Source organism: Pyxicephalus adspersus, chromosome 6, assembly GCF_032062135.1.
Source record: "Pyxicephalus adspersus chromosome 6, UCB_Pads_2.0, whole genome shotgun sequence".
Taxonomy (NCBI): Eukaryota; Metazoa; Chordata; class Amphibia; order Anura; family Pyxicephalidae; genus Pyxicephalus; species Pyxicephalus adspersus.
Genome location: NC_092863.1, coordinates 11,189,898 through 11,202,767, shown reverse-complemented (window position 1 = coordinate 11,202,767; position 12,870 = coordinate 11,189,898). Strand labels below are relative to the sequence as shown.

The window sequence follows — 12,870 nt, the reverse complement described above, 5'->3', positions numbered from 1 at the left end:
CTGTTTAAACTACGAGCACCCCTAAATTATTTTTACTTTCACTTAGAGAGAATCTGTATATCGTTTTTAGATAAAATAGTACTGGGCATTTTCCATCACCGTGTATCTTCTTGACAGATCATTTGCTATTTTGCCAAAACCTCTTTTTTTTGTTTTTGTTGTCAGTCATGTAGTTAATTATTTGGCAGACGGCCCAGAACGTCTTAAGTCTCCCCAGTACTTGTTAGCTTGGAGCACTGACAGCTGCCAAGGAAATTTATGTAAAGCAGTAAAGCTATTTAAGTGTACGCTCATAAAGTTTTCACATCAAGCTAGACATTATGGCTATAGGTATTGTACTAAATAAATGGTGTTATAGAGAACACAAATTTTGAAAATGAGTCTCTGGACATTTTGTGAATTAACCCCCTTGCCCTTCACACATGTCATATTCAAATAATTTGCATTTGTTGTCATTTTAGGTGAATTTCTAGCATTAGTACAGATGTCCCATGATGTTGCTCAGCGATTCACCATGTTGTATTACTACCCACTGGTCCTCCATAGAACAGAACAACACGGTCTGTACAGCGCTTCAGCACTACATTCTCCCATCACTTGAAGTGCTCACTAATGATCATTTCTGATCACAAGTTGACTCTGTCCCTAAATACTACTACTCAGGCTACCCATCGTGATGCAAACTAAATGAATTGCAGGAGGTAAATGGGAATATGGGAAGGGGCCAGCTTCTACTTCAGAGAAGATATTTCCAAGAGTACGGGTGTTTCCATGTCGGTAAAGAAAAGTACATACAGGCATTTTCATTTACACTGCTATTTCACAAACTTTCAACAGGAATACAAAGAAGTCTAGACTTGCTTCATTTGCTTTCCACATGCCGCCGGTTTATTTTGACCTTTTATATAAAGTAAAAATGTTTAGTGTCAGAACATAGCAGACCATGACAAGATAAAAAGTAGTTATTTTGCCGGTCCTTATAAATAGACCTTGAAGTATATTTAAAGTCAAAACTTGTCAATATGGATAGAGTTGGACAGAGTAAAAATCACTTTCAGTTTTTTTATGCTTTTGTGTCTCCTTTGGTAGATTTTTGTTTACTTCAAATTTAAAAAACTACAGTTTTAACCTTTGAAGTCCCCTGCAATCCTGAACATTGTGGTAACATGTTTGTGCTGTGGTGACATTCAGTTACCTACAACAAATCATAGAACACATTCAGTAATGTACTAATTTTTTTTGGGGGGGGGACTTAGGGTTCTTTTCATATTAAGCTAATCACTACCCAGATGCCCCATTAGTTGAGCCAATGGCATTTGTGCCTTTTTAGGTGGATTCTGGTACAATATGAGTTGCTTAGGTTAAGGACCTTTAGCCATGGGATAATAATAGAGTAAAAGAACAGAGCAGGAGGCATTGAAGGCTAGTCTGGGGCTTCAACCTAAAGCACAGGATCCCACTGGTGCGCAGGTCTAGGACTGAGACTTGAGGAACAGTTCAGAATTATTCCCTGATGTCAGTTGTGTTTGGGACTGTATTCTTCTTTTTGTATTTCAATTTTCAAAAATAGGGTGTATTGATGTTAGCAAGTGGATTTTATTCTAAACACATTGTACTGCCCTCACCCTCTCGCCATGTGAGTGTTGGATTTTTATTAATTCCCTTTAAATCAGAGACATGCAAGGCTTTCTGGGTTTCTGATGTCACCATAAAAAGAGGGACCTGGGTACAAACTAGCCGTCTCTATGAGGGTGAGAGCTACATATACATTTTATATAGTCTTATTTTCCAAGACCCCGTAAGCAGACATAGTTCTGAAAGCCCTAATGAAGGGGTGAGGCTTTTGGCCCTTGAAAGGCATAGAGTTTCATTGTATTAAAGTAATTTGTTCAGCTTTGATGCACCTATTGTACACTCCTCTTCTAGATTCTGCTTTTGGATGTTTGTCCTTGTAGCTGCACCAATTCGGATAAGAACTACCTTAGCAGGGGGAACATTACCTGAAAATAATATATAATAAGATAATATTAAGATAAATAATATATAAAATATAATATATATCTTTTCTGGACCATGCATAGACTTTAGCCTACTAATGTTCCAAGAGCCAACTAATATTTCTTCTTTGGTAAGAACTAAGCCTAAATTTCTCTTTGTATGTAATATGTTGATCATGGCTATGCAGTGATGTGGGCAAGGCAATGACAACTCCCACCGACTCCTAATAAATGTCAGGGTAGAGAAAAATTATTTTGGGTGTTGGATTTAGAAGATTGCCATATTATCAGCCCTCCAGCTCTCGTAACTGAGATTAAATTATTAATAGGTTGTATTTTGAGGATCTAAAGCCTTGCCATTTGTAACTGCATAACAAGTTTTTTTCCAGACAGCAGCTCTTATTAAACCTTTTGTTGTGGATAAACACTTGAGCAGACAAATAAAAAAATAGAAATCCAGATTTTGTTCCACTTTTTCCCTAACAGCAGAAAAAGGATGAAAAGCTGAGTACAGAGACGATATTAATGGCGTTCTTCGTAATACGAGGGCTGGAAAGATTTACTCTGAAAACAAGCATGACATGGAGTGTTTTCCTGTTAAGTAGGAAATGCATTGAAGGGCTTCTTGAAAACCACTTTAAGAAGGGATGTAGGAAAACGGAGCAAGTCAAAATGAAAGAAAATGTATTCTAAAAACCATGTTTTTTTGCAGTTTTACCTTGTTAGATGAAAACTGGTAAATGGTTCATTTTTCTGCTATAATAGAAATAGGTGTAGGCAATGGTTTTAGGCAATAAAGCAAAATTATTTCACCTTAGGTCATTTTGCTATTGAATTCATTGAATTCTAGTTCTTAAAGTGAATGCATGATATAATAATATATTTCTCCCTCCCTTTCTTGCTGCAGGAGATTGTACTTAAAACTTAGGTAAGGGACATACTTCCTTTCCTCTTCCCATTCCTATTTTTTTTCTCCCTTGTGCATTACATGTTCCGTCTTCAATTAACTTGTTCTATAACAAACTCTGAACCGATAGATGCCTTGTCATCTGAAGGTTTAATGTTCAGGCTGATTTTGCCAACTGCAGTGTTCCTTTAATGGAACAGTTTACATGCAATAAAAAAGGAACTTTGTGGTTTTCAAAAGACAAACAAAATGAATAATTAAGTGTAGAAGTGTGGATTCCATTTAATCATATGCAGCACATTTGTCATCTATAAACTGCAGGCAAAAAAGATAATATATTTCCATTAATATAATCCGAGCTAAGGAGATGTTAATATTCAAGTTGTCAAATCAAACAGAGGGGACAGTGAGAGCTGAAGGGGACAACCTTCAAACAACCACTCATTTATGTAAGCAGACCTGCCTGGAAACACAACAACACAAGGTGCATACACTGAATACAAATCTGATGTATTATAATATCACACTGGCTCTGGAACCCTGGTCGGTCTGCCTGCAAAATAAGAAAAGTGGGCAATTCCCACCCTTCCCAGCATATGCAGGATATGTCTACCTTGTCTGAGGAAAATGATTAGAAAGTAAGCCATGGTCCTTGTTAGCCTTTCTAACTTCTCGGAATGTGGGCAAACCCCCTAAATCATTACAGGGGCAGTAGTGGCCCCTGGATCTGCACTGTACATGAGGATATCGGCAAAAGAAAAGATGAACAGCTTTGGGGGATTGGTGATCACTATCAAAATTGTAAGAAGCAAGGCGTATTTCTCTCTAACATCTAGACCAGGGTTATAAAGAACCCTAGGGTTCCTCCAGAGCTTGCTAGGGGTTCATTGAGCCATGAGCAATTTGGACCAGTTAGGAATTACATAAATGACCTTTCTAGTTATCTGTAAGGGGGGCATTCCGTACACTGGAGACATTCTTCGTACTGAGTATAATGCAGCTAGGCTGGTCTAGACTAAACAAGCTAACATCCTGCAATAAAGAGGGGGAGAGGGTAACAGCTTTCATTTTCTGGTCAACCTAGAGTTGGGCTTCAACAATCTATATACTCTAGGGCTTACCTACTATTCCCTGGTGCTCCCCCTGGCTGTTCTACTGGTGTCATTGGTGAGTCCTGTCAGTCATATAAACTTCTTGGACACGTACCCAAGCCTTTTGGGGCAGTGTTATGATCTGGGATGCCTGTGAGGACAGTGTTATGACCTAGAGAGCCTGTAGGGGCAGTAGTATATTTTGGGGTGCCTATGTGGCCAGTATTATGATCTGGGGTGCCTGTGGGCACAGTGGTATAACATAGGATTTCTGTGCAGGCATTGCTATGATCTGGGGTGCTTCAGTTGGTCAGGTTAGGTTCAGCAACCTTATGTGTCCAAAAATGAGGTCAGCTGAGTCCAGATGAAGAGTGCAGATTTTTCGATTGGTGGATATTTTCTTCCCTGATGGCATGGGCTTATTCCAAGACAACTATGCCAGGACTCATTGGCCCCAGATTATGAAAGTGTGGTTCATTGAGGATACCTTTTCCCACATGGATTGGCCATAACAGAATCCAGACCTTCACCCTATTGAGAATCTTTGAGAATCAAAGCCAAAGGAGGACCAACTAAATATATTAAATTGTTTGGTCAGGCAGTGTATATACAACTGGAGGTAATATAAAGAGAAGGGGATTTGTTGTCTATAGCTACAAATCAGGTTTCATTCTTTATTCCCCTTACATTACTGATGTAAAGTATATCTAACACAAAAGCTTTTATTTCAGTTTTGAATAAAGAACAGTTAAAACCCCTGACTTTTTTTTTTTTTTTTGCAATCATTATGCCATGGGACAGTAAATCTGTAGTCTGGGATAAGCTAATATTGTAATAAAACAAAAGGCATGTATGTTCTACTTGGTGTGCATTGTGTATTCCTTTCAGATATTTGCAGTAATCCATGTTTTCTTTCTTTCTTATCTGTATTCAGGTCCAGGAGACTGACTCGCTTTCACCTTTGGTACAACTCTGTTCTTCTGGTGGAATCAACATTTAACATCTCATTGACGCTCCATAAATTCCTCCACAATAATTAGGTAATTAGATATGTTCTATAAATGACGCTCTGGGCCTGATTTGACAGGTTGATTTGCGTCCCACTAATTGAGGTGATAACCATTATGTGTTACAGCCCCACAGATCTTGTAAGTCAAAGTCCCAACATTCAATAAATTAATTGGTGATGGTAAAAACATTGGGACTTCTTACAAATTTATGGTAATAAGGCCTTCAGTAAAAACACACTGACTTGCTCACCCCAACACTCAGTTGTTTCAACTACATTCCTAATACTGTGAGGAGATATCACATAACTTCCACATTCAAAATTAGAAATTAACAAAACTATTATACTGTAAGTTTGGTGATAATTTGGGAAAAATGGGCAAAATGTTAGATCACCGCATTTAAGTCGATGGGAAAGGTAAAAAGATGGTCTATGATGGTATCTAAGGATACAGGTAGCTTTCTATATCTCCTAAGGGTACAGAAACTTCTTTCAATAATCCTGGGCCTGTTTCTTGCCCCTCGTTAGTTATGTTGTTTTTATGCTCATCCTCACTGTGTCAAACATATTCAGATCTAAATCTGGAAAATGAAAACTCTCAAATGGATTAGTAGAACAGGGCTTGGCTTGGAAGTAGACAGAAGAGGCAGCACCCTTGGTCCTGTAACCCTGTGCTTCTGATGTAGTTCCCAGCTTATGAGGTGAAGAGCATTTTGACCTTTTAGCATTAGGTGGTAAAGAACCTTATACCAGCACTGCAGTACAGACATCTTTTTTGTGCATCATATAGCAGCCATGATGATGTAGTGGTGTGGTGGGCAGTCACATGCCTCCTAATAATCTTAAAGCAAGAATGGACACATATGACTCCATCCCACTCATATGTCTATGTATTGTTGCTGCATGTTCATAGAGAAAGACTGACTTTTTTCACTATATAGTAAGCTAATATTAGACTGTACCAGATATATAGTCACCTGTCTATCCTATACAATTATATTTTGTTAAAAAGTTACAGTTTAACTTCCTCTAAGGATCCACATACCCCTGTCTGTAACTCCTTTGTATTTAATTGTTTAATAAAATAACAATTTAAAAAAAAAAGAATTTCAGTGTATGGTTTAGGATTAGTTTGATGCCATATTAGCAGACCTCCCAGCTTCACAAACCTATCTTATACAACTAAATAAGTTCAGACACCTCTAAAATGAGAACCTGCTCTTTTTACTGTTTAGGTAGGGTTCCCCTTTTTTTATCTTCTATTCTTGTAAAGCAGTCATTTGATCCTGACCAGTGATATATCTCCGCTCATTACACAGACTTGTCACTCACGTGTTCCGAATTGTTTTATTTTGCCCTTACAATACAATTGCTGGTCTCTTTATATTACGCTTTGATATGCTAATTCTCACACAATCCCTCTTTAATATTTGCAATTGAAATCCGTTCATTGAAATGCGATGCAAGGTCAGGCGGCATAATAATGTCTTTTCTGGTCATCAAAGAGAACGTATTCTGGAGCTGCAGAAATGCCACTTGCAGGGTTGTTATCATTAAAGGAATATCTAATAGGATTCTGTGTTTTATATAAAGGGAATAGAGTCACCCCGCCCCTTCTGGGGTATGAGAATAGGGCAGACTATGTGTAACTGCATCATAAGAGTTTTAAATTGGCCATAAAATCATTGGAATTGTTTGTTTCAGGTGCAATTGAAAAATGGGTAAAAATCCTTATCATTTCTTTATATGGGCAGACAGAATATATTGGAAGAATTAGTAATCTTATGTTAACTGCACAAGTCAATCCAGTGTACAAATTATTGGACCCATGCATTGTGTTTAAGTCAGTTCATGTGCATGCATTGTGGTGCCATTCATGCATATGTACAACAATAACTACCACCACTGCTACCTCTCCCATCTATCATGAGTTAATGCACATAGTTTTGAGCTTTTTTTGTAAGGCAGACCATTCATTCTGAAAAGACTGGCTGTGCATCTATAGCTTTTTGGACAATGCAGTGAACCACAATGCAAACTGTGTGTTATGCATTGTAGTGCATGTATGTTGGCAGCTACAGCACATATGCATTGGAGTGCTGTTCCACATGGACGTACTACAGCACAGCGCAGTGTCATGCTTTTTAATGTGTTGCAGTAAAATGCACGTTACTATAACACATAGGTGTAAAGTTAGCCTTAACTCAAAACCTTTATTGTAAAAATGAAATGGCAGACATTACCCTTCCACTCCCAAATCCCCCCATTAAAAATTGCTTTACATGCCATTTTCCTTCAGTCTTATTGTGATACCACAGCTTCTTCCTCTTTATATTCAGGAAGGGGTGAGCATCTTCCAGCAGCACTCAGTCCTGTATAATGTGAGCCTATAGAGGTTCTGTAGTGCTATTTACCCCTAAGAAGACCACCGCAACTAGATCAAGGAGGAGGTCAGGACAATGCTAAAGATTGGAGACGGTAAGGGAAGCTTGGACAAAAATTTCCTAACACAAGTGAGGTGTTTGTAAAAATAAAGTAGAAGCTAGAGCTTTACTTTATAATCAGAATTCAAACTGTTCCCCACTGTCATGAGTCAAAAGAGTTTTCACTGTAGTTATAAATCAATATTATACATTTTACATAAGTTTATTTTTGTTTTGTTGCAATAAATCAGGCTGATTGAATCCTGGGAGCACCTGATATAATCACATACAGCTGTGTGCAGCTCAGTGCAGAGCAGAATAAGGACTGATAATGACAGCAAAGCAATACAAAGGTAGGAAATACACTTCCATTATGCTCTGAAAAATAAGATATAATCCACTTTGCAAGCACAACAGTTGACTTGACATGATCCCAGTGTGTTTATAAGGAAGGTTATGAATTTAGGGGGTGGGGGAGGATCCAGTTGCTATTAGAATTATTGGTTGCACACAGAGCTTTGCTCTCTTACTTACATGTGACACCTAACATGTTCCAAAACACCTTACTATCCATATACTGAAATAAGACCGAGATGTCTGATGCAAAGTATACCCCACTGGCACTGTCATGGCTTTCCCAAATGCTGCCTTGGTTTGTTACCTATAAGAAGCTGGTGTCCCCCTGCAGTAAAGGTTTAGTAAGCTGCTAATACAGAGTAAGGTGTTTTGCTTTGTGAAAGTAAATGTGTATTTTAATCCCATTTTGTTATTCTAAGTGGGTTTTATGTGCATTTAGTTTTTTCTACTTGTATGTGTTTTACATGGTCAGGTTTGCAAAAACATATTTAAATTGATATGCTGGTCACCCTTTGCTGAAACAATTAAAGCCACCATTTATTTCTGTGGGGTGAAAAATGGATGTTGGTTCAGTGAAATAAATGCAGGCTGTATATTCTTTAACTCACACTCCTCAGTCATCAACATGTTTGATGGTTCAGATTTCATTATAGCTTTTAATGTAATAACTTCAGCCTCATAATAATAATCTGCTGGCTTTGCTTTTCCTATTGATTATATCACTGGCTACAAATCAATAATTATATTAGCCATAAGAAGAAGTGATTGCTACTACATCTCATATGGCCCTTAAGCTGGCTACATACATTACAATCGGACTCTACAATTTCCTTTAGATCCACAAACAGCTATGCAGTGAAAAGGTCTGACATACATGCAAAGACTTAGCTGTGTTGTTATAATCGTGCAGGCTTATACCAGCTTTCATTAAATAAATTATTAATAAAGCTATTTGTCTTTTATTGGGATTTTTGCTTTGTCTAAGTCTAAAACCTTAGCTGCTCTTTAAAATAGTCAAGGGGAAGGGGTCCTCTGCCTGGGAGCTCCTAAGTGTGAGACTTTACAGGACCTCTGCCTCAGCAATGTACATCAGCACTCCTATAGTTAAAAAATAAAAAAAACCCTGGATGATGCTAATTGATGGGGGTGTCCCATACAAGTAAATGTTTCAAATAATTGAAACATTTACTTGTATAGTTGTACAAGTTTGAGCTCCTCTGAATATACAATAATTCTGCAGGCAGAGCCTGAATAATTTCCTGGGTGGAGGACATCCCGCGTCATGTAGACCTTTCCATCCCAATCTTACTATTACTATCTAGATCCCTTTATTCTTTGGATTTCCGTTCTTTTATTCATGAAGGCTCAGTATCATATGTATGCCTCCTTATCGCACTATTCTAGGTACAGCACCTTGCAGGTCCTTCTCACTGGCCATGATCTACCTGCACAGATCATAGAGATTTAGTGATGGGGATACAAAGTCAAATAACATGTTGTTGGTGGGGGGTAGAGAAGGCAACATATAAGCAATTAAAACTTCAGCTTTAAATAATGATCATTCTCTGTAGCAGCTATTATACCTCTCATAAAATGGGGAATGAGCACCCGAATGAGGATTGTGGATCAAAGCCACTTGAAGATTTAAGTGAAAAATTCTTTATGCAATATTCAAGAACTATTAAATTACTTTTTTTTTTTTTCAATTAGCGGTGCGGCTTAATCCTTATCTGTACCCAACAGGCCGAGCAGGGACTTTCCTGTGCCCTAAAAGAGCTGATTACTTTATTAAATATTTCTAACTCGGTTTTGGCCTTACCTGTCCATATTAGTGCAGGGAAATGAATTTCCTACAGGAACATCCTGAAACTACAATTGAATACCAAAACTCTCAAGACTTCTCACCTGACTTGCTTATTAATTTCTCTCCAAGAAGGTGGTGTGAGGAGACGCATTTCAAACATTTCATGTTACTTCTGTCTGTAAATTTCACATTATAGGGGAATCAAGGCTGAGAAAATATGTAGACTGCTGTTAATAAACTATCTTGTTCTTCATTTAAATGCTTCAATACTTCGAACCACAACAGTATGTAGATCAGGGCTTTTTCTTTGTTAGCTGCATGCTGGATCTAGGTCAGTGGCACAGAAAAAATTGAAGCCAAAGACAACCAGGTGCATAGTGGCCCTACCATGTGTACCCATTGTGCTGAGACTTTGTCGGTCTATCTATCAGGACCCAAATTGGGCAGGAAAGAATACGGATGAATCCTATCTGACTCCAATTTCTTGTTATATATTGCAAAAAAATACATTGTCAAAATGCTTCTATCTGTCCGTCTTTCTATATTGAATGAATACATAGTAGTATTTGCACTGTGGCCCATGCAGGGAGGTTGGGAGTAATGCACTCATTGACAGGGCCTTTTTCTGACTACCTATTTACAGTTTGTAACATTATTGTTTCCCAGATTGGGATTTACTGAGATGTGTAAACATATAGACAAAAATCATTGTCTTGTTCTTTTTTGTTTCTTTGCCTTCAAGTTTATGCATGCTCTTTCATAGAGTTATTGTTATTTAGTTACTTTTGACATACATACGGATTTTGTTATTTGATCTTATAGCACAATCGCCTCCATCAATTGTCCTGAGGAAGAGAGCTTGCCTATTGTGAAACATGTAGAGATCTGGTCAGAATTCCCCAGTGAAAGTCAACTAATGAATAGACAAAATACAAATGTAATCAAATTAAAAAAAAAAACCTTAATTCTTCAAACACTTCGATAGTCCACCTAGGAGGATTTTACCTTCCTTTTGGAAGTGGTTTAGCTATCCTGTTATAATGTTTTTTTTCAGTATTGCCTAAACAATTTGTGCTTGGAATAAGCTTTGTTACATATTTGTTACGTGTATATATTGACTAAATACAGGATGTGGCGTAAAAGATGATCTATATTTTTTTTGAAGCTTGAAACTTATCAAATAAAGGCTCAATCTCTCTCCTTATCATTGCACAATATTTCTTGAAATTTGTGACAAACAATAATGATAAGCAACTATCCTGAGGGATTTGTCTGGTCATCTGCTATAATTTAGCATGTGTACAGTTGATGAACAATTGGGCACTTAAGGACTTAGACTATGAACACACGTGCAATAGTTATCATTTGAAAGGATCTTCCACGATGCTTTCCAACGACAAACAACAGAGCGGAACCTCGCTGCGCTCTCTCCTCTTCACTTCTAATATGATCGTACCTCATCCGTCGTCCATGGATCCACTCGAACGGTCGTTGAGACGATGGACGACTGTACACCCAACAGATTCCCGTCCAATATCAGCCCCAAGGTGTTTATCGTATGAGAAATATGTGACGTGTGTACATAGCCCTATGTGTTTGTGTGGGGAAAGGAAATGACGTAGTCCCTACCCAATCTCTTACCAATCACACATGCTTTGTCTACAGTCCTTTCGCATGGCCTGCAAATTCACATATTGTTATCATGTCTATGCAACCATTCATAGAGGACATTTGTATGCCCTTAATTGTTCGCTTCAAACAACTTTTCTCTAAGGCTACATACTAACGTTAGGTGATTCTCGGCCCATACCAGCCACAGGCTGACATGTGCAGAGGCCGTCGGATGTCGTTCATTGATTCATCCTGGCAGATTCATGAATGACACAAGACAAACGACCTCAATGCAAGTCAAAGGAGGAGAGCACAGAGGGGTGCCGCTCACTCGTTTTTCCCTCTCCATTGAGGAGAACAAAGTTGTATGTACAGTGCTCATTCATTCATCTTTCAGTCTTTTGTCATTGGAAATGATAGTGAAAGATCCTTTCCGACAAAAATCTAGAGTGTGTATGTAGCCTCATATCTCTACATTGCCTACAAGATATGTCAGTTTCTTGATAATACAAAATACAACATACCTGCCATGACCATGGATTAAGTGACCACAGAACCTTTGATCAAGGTTCAAATTCCCAAAGGACTAGTAATAAATTACCAAAAAACACCAACATAATTGACATAAAGGGGGGTATTTTGGTGCCATAAGTCCCTTATAGGTGTTGTGGTCTTCTGCTATATGGTGCTAAGTGTGCCCCTGAATCTTGTTTCTCTGTGCATTGTACCAAAATGTCCCTGTTATTGAGACCCTTTCTGTTCATGTGTAGTCACCAGGACAGGAGGTAAAGGAGATCTTTTCATTAAGTCTTGAAAAATTAGAACTTTTATGTGTCTTTTATGTCTTTTTTGTGGCCTACTTCTTGCATAGTCCCCAGAGCAGGAAAGGAGATGTTGCATATCATTGGACAGTATGAAGATTCATTGAATTTGAGTGTCCTCATAAATTATGTACCCAGTTCCTTAAACACATACACCCCCTGCAGTCTGCCTCTTTGTAATTTTGTCTATTCCGACATGCTATAAATATCTGTTCTGAGACAGTACAATTTATAAGCAATGACAAGAAATGTCTTCCAGGCAGAGTTTGTGTTATTGGAACCTTTGATCTGCGGTCACCGGTCTGACAGGTTTCTGAATCAAAGTTCTGATTATTTGATCCCAGCCCCAGTGTTCACAGACTCCCTTGGGTGACTTGGACAGTTAGTCAATGCCAATAACATTACTTGTCTACATTTCACCTCTTAGGCTTTAAGCCATGGTGAAGTTTGCTGATGTGATGATTCCAAAAGAAAAGGTTATTTCCATTGGTGAAATTTCTTATTTTTTTATTTCTGTGAAGTTATCGCTTTGGCATTTCATCATACGACATTCACTGGGCAAGCAGCTATGTTGTGTTCCTTGTACATATTGACTAGTATGTGTTCTGCTGGTGGCCATCCTGGATGGTTTGTAGTGTCGGTGTTGTCTGGATCACTGAGCTGGAGTGTTTTATATACCTGCACAGCACCCAGGCATTAACGTTAAAGCAAATTGTAACTGCTGTAAAGGTTTTCATGTTTGGACCACAGTTAACCCTGCTGGTGGCTATGAGCTATAGTAGATCAGAGGGGTTTATTTTTGTCACCACCAGCACCACATCTCCAGCCGGGCACTCTTGGTCTTTAGTAG

General features: G+C 38.3%; 1 long non-coding RNA gene across 3 annotated transcripts in view; it reads left to right on the top strand.

Moving 5' to 3' along the window:
• LOC140333110 (uncharacterized) overlaps positions 1–12,870 on the top strand; it is a 90,278-nt gene that overhangs the window by 18,162 nt on the left and 59,246 nt on the right. For 2 of the 3 annotated variants that reach the window (XR_011921287.1, XR_011921286.1), the window contains 2 exons: positions 4,930–5,035; positions 7,679–7,780. This is a non-coding gene — a long non-coding RNA (uncharacterized lncRNA). The remainder of the gene's footprint in view (positions 1–4,929; positions 5,036–7,678; positions 7,781–12,870) is intronic. The other variant, XR_011921288.1, reaches the window with a different exon arrangement.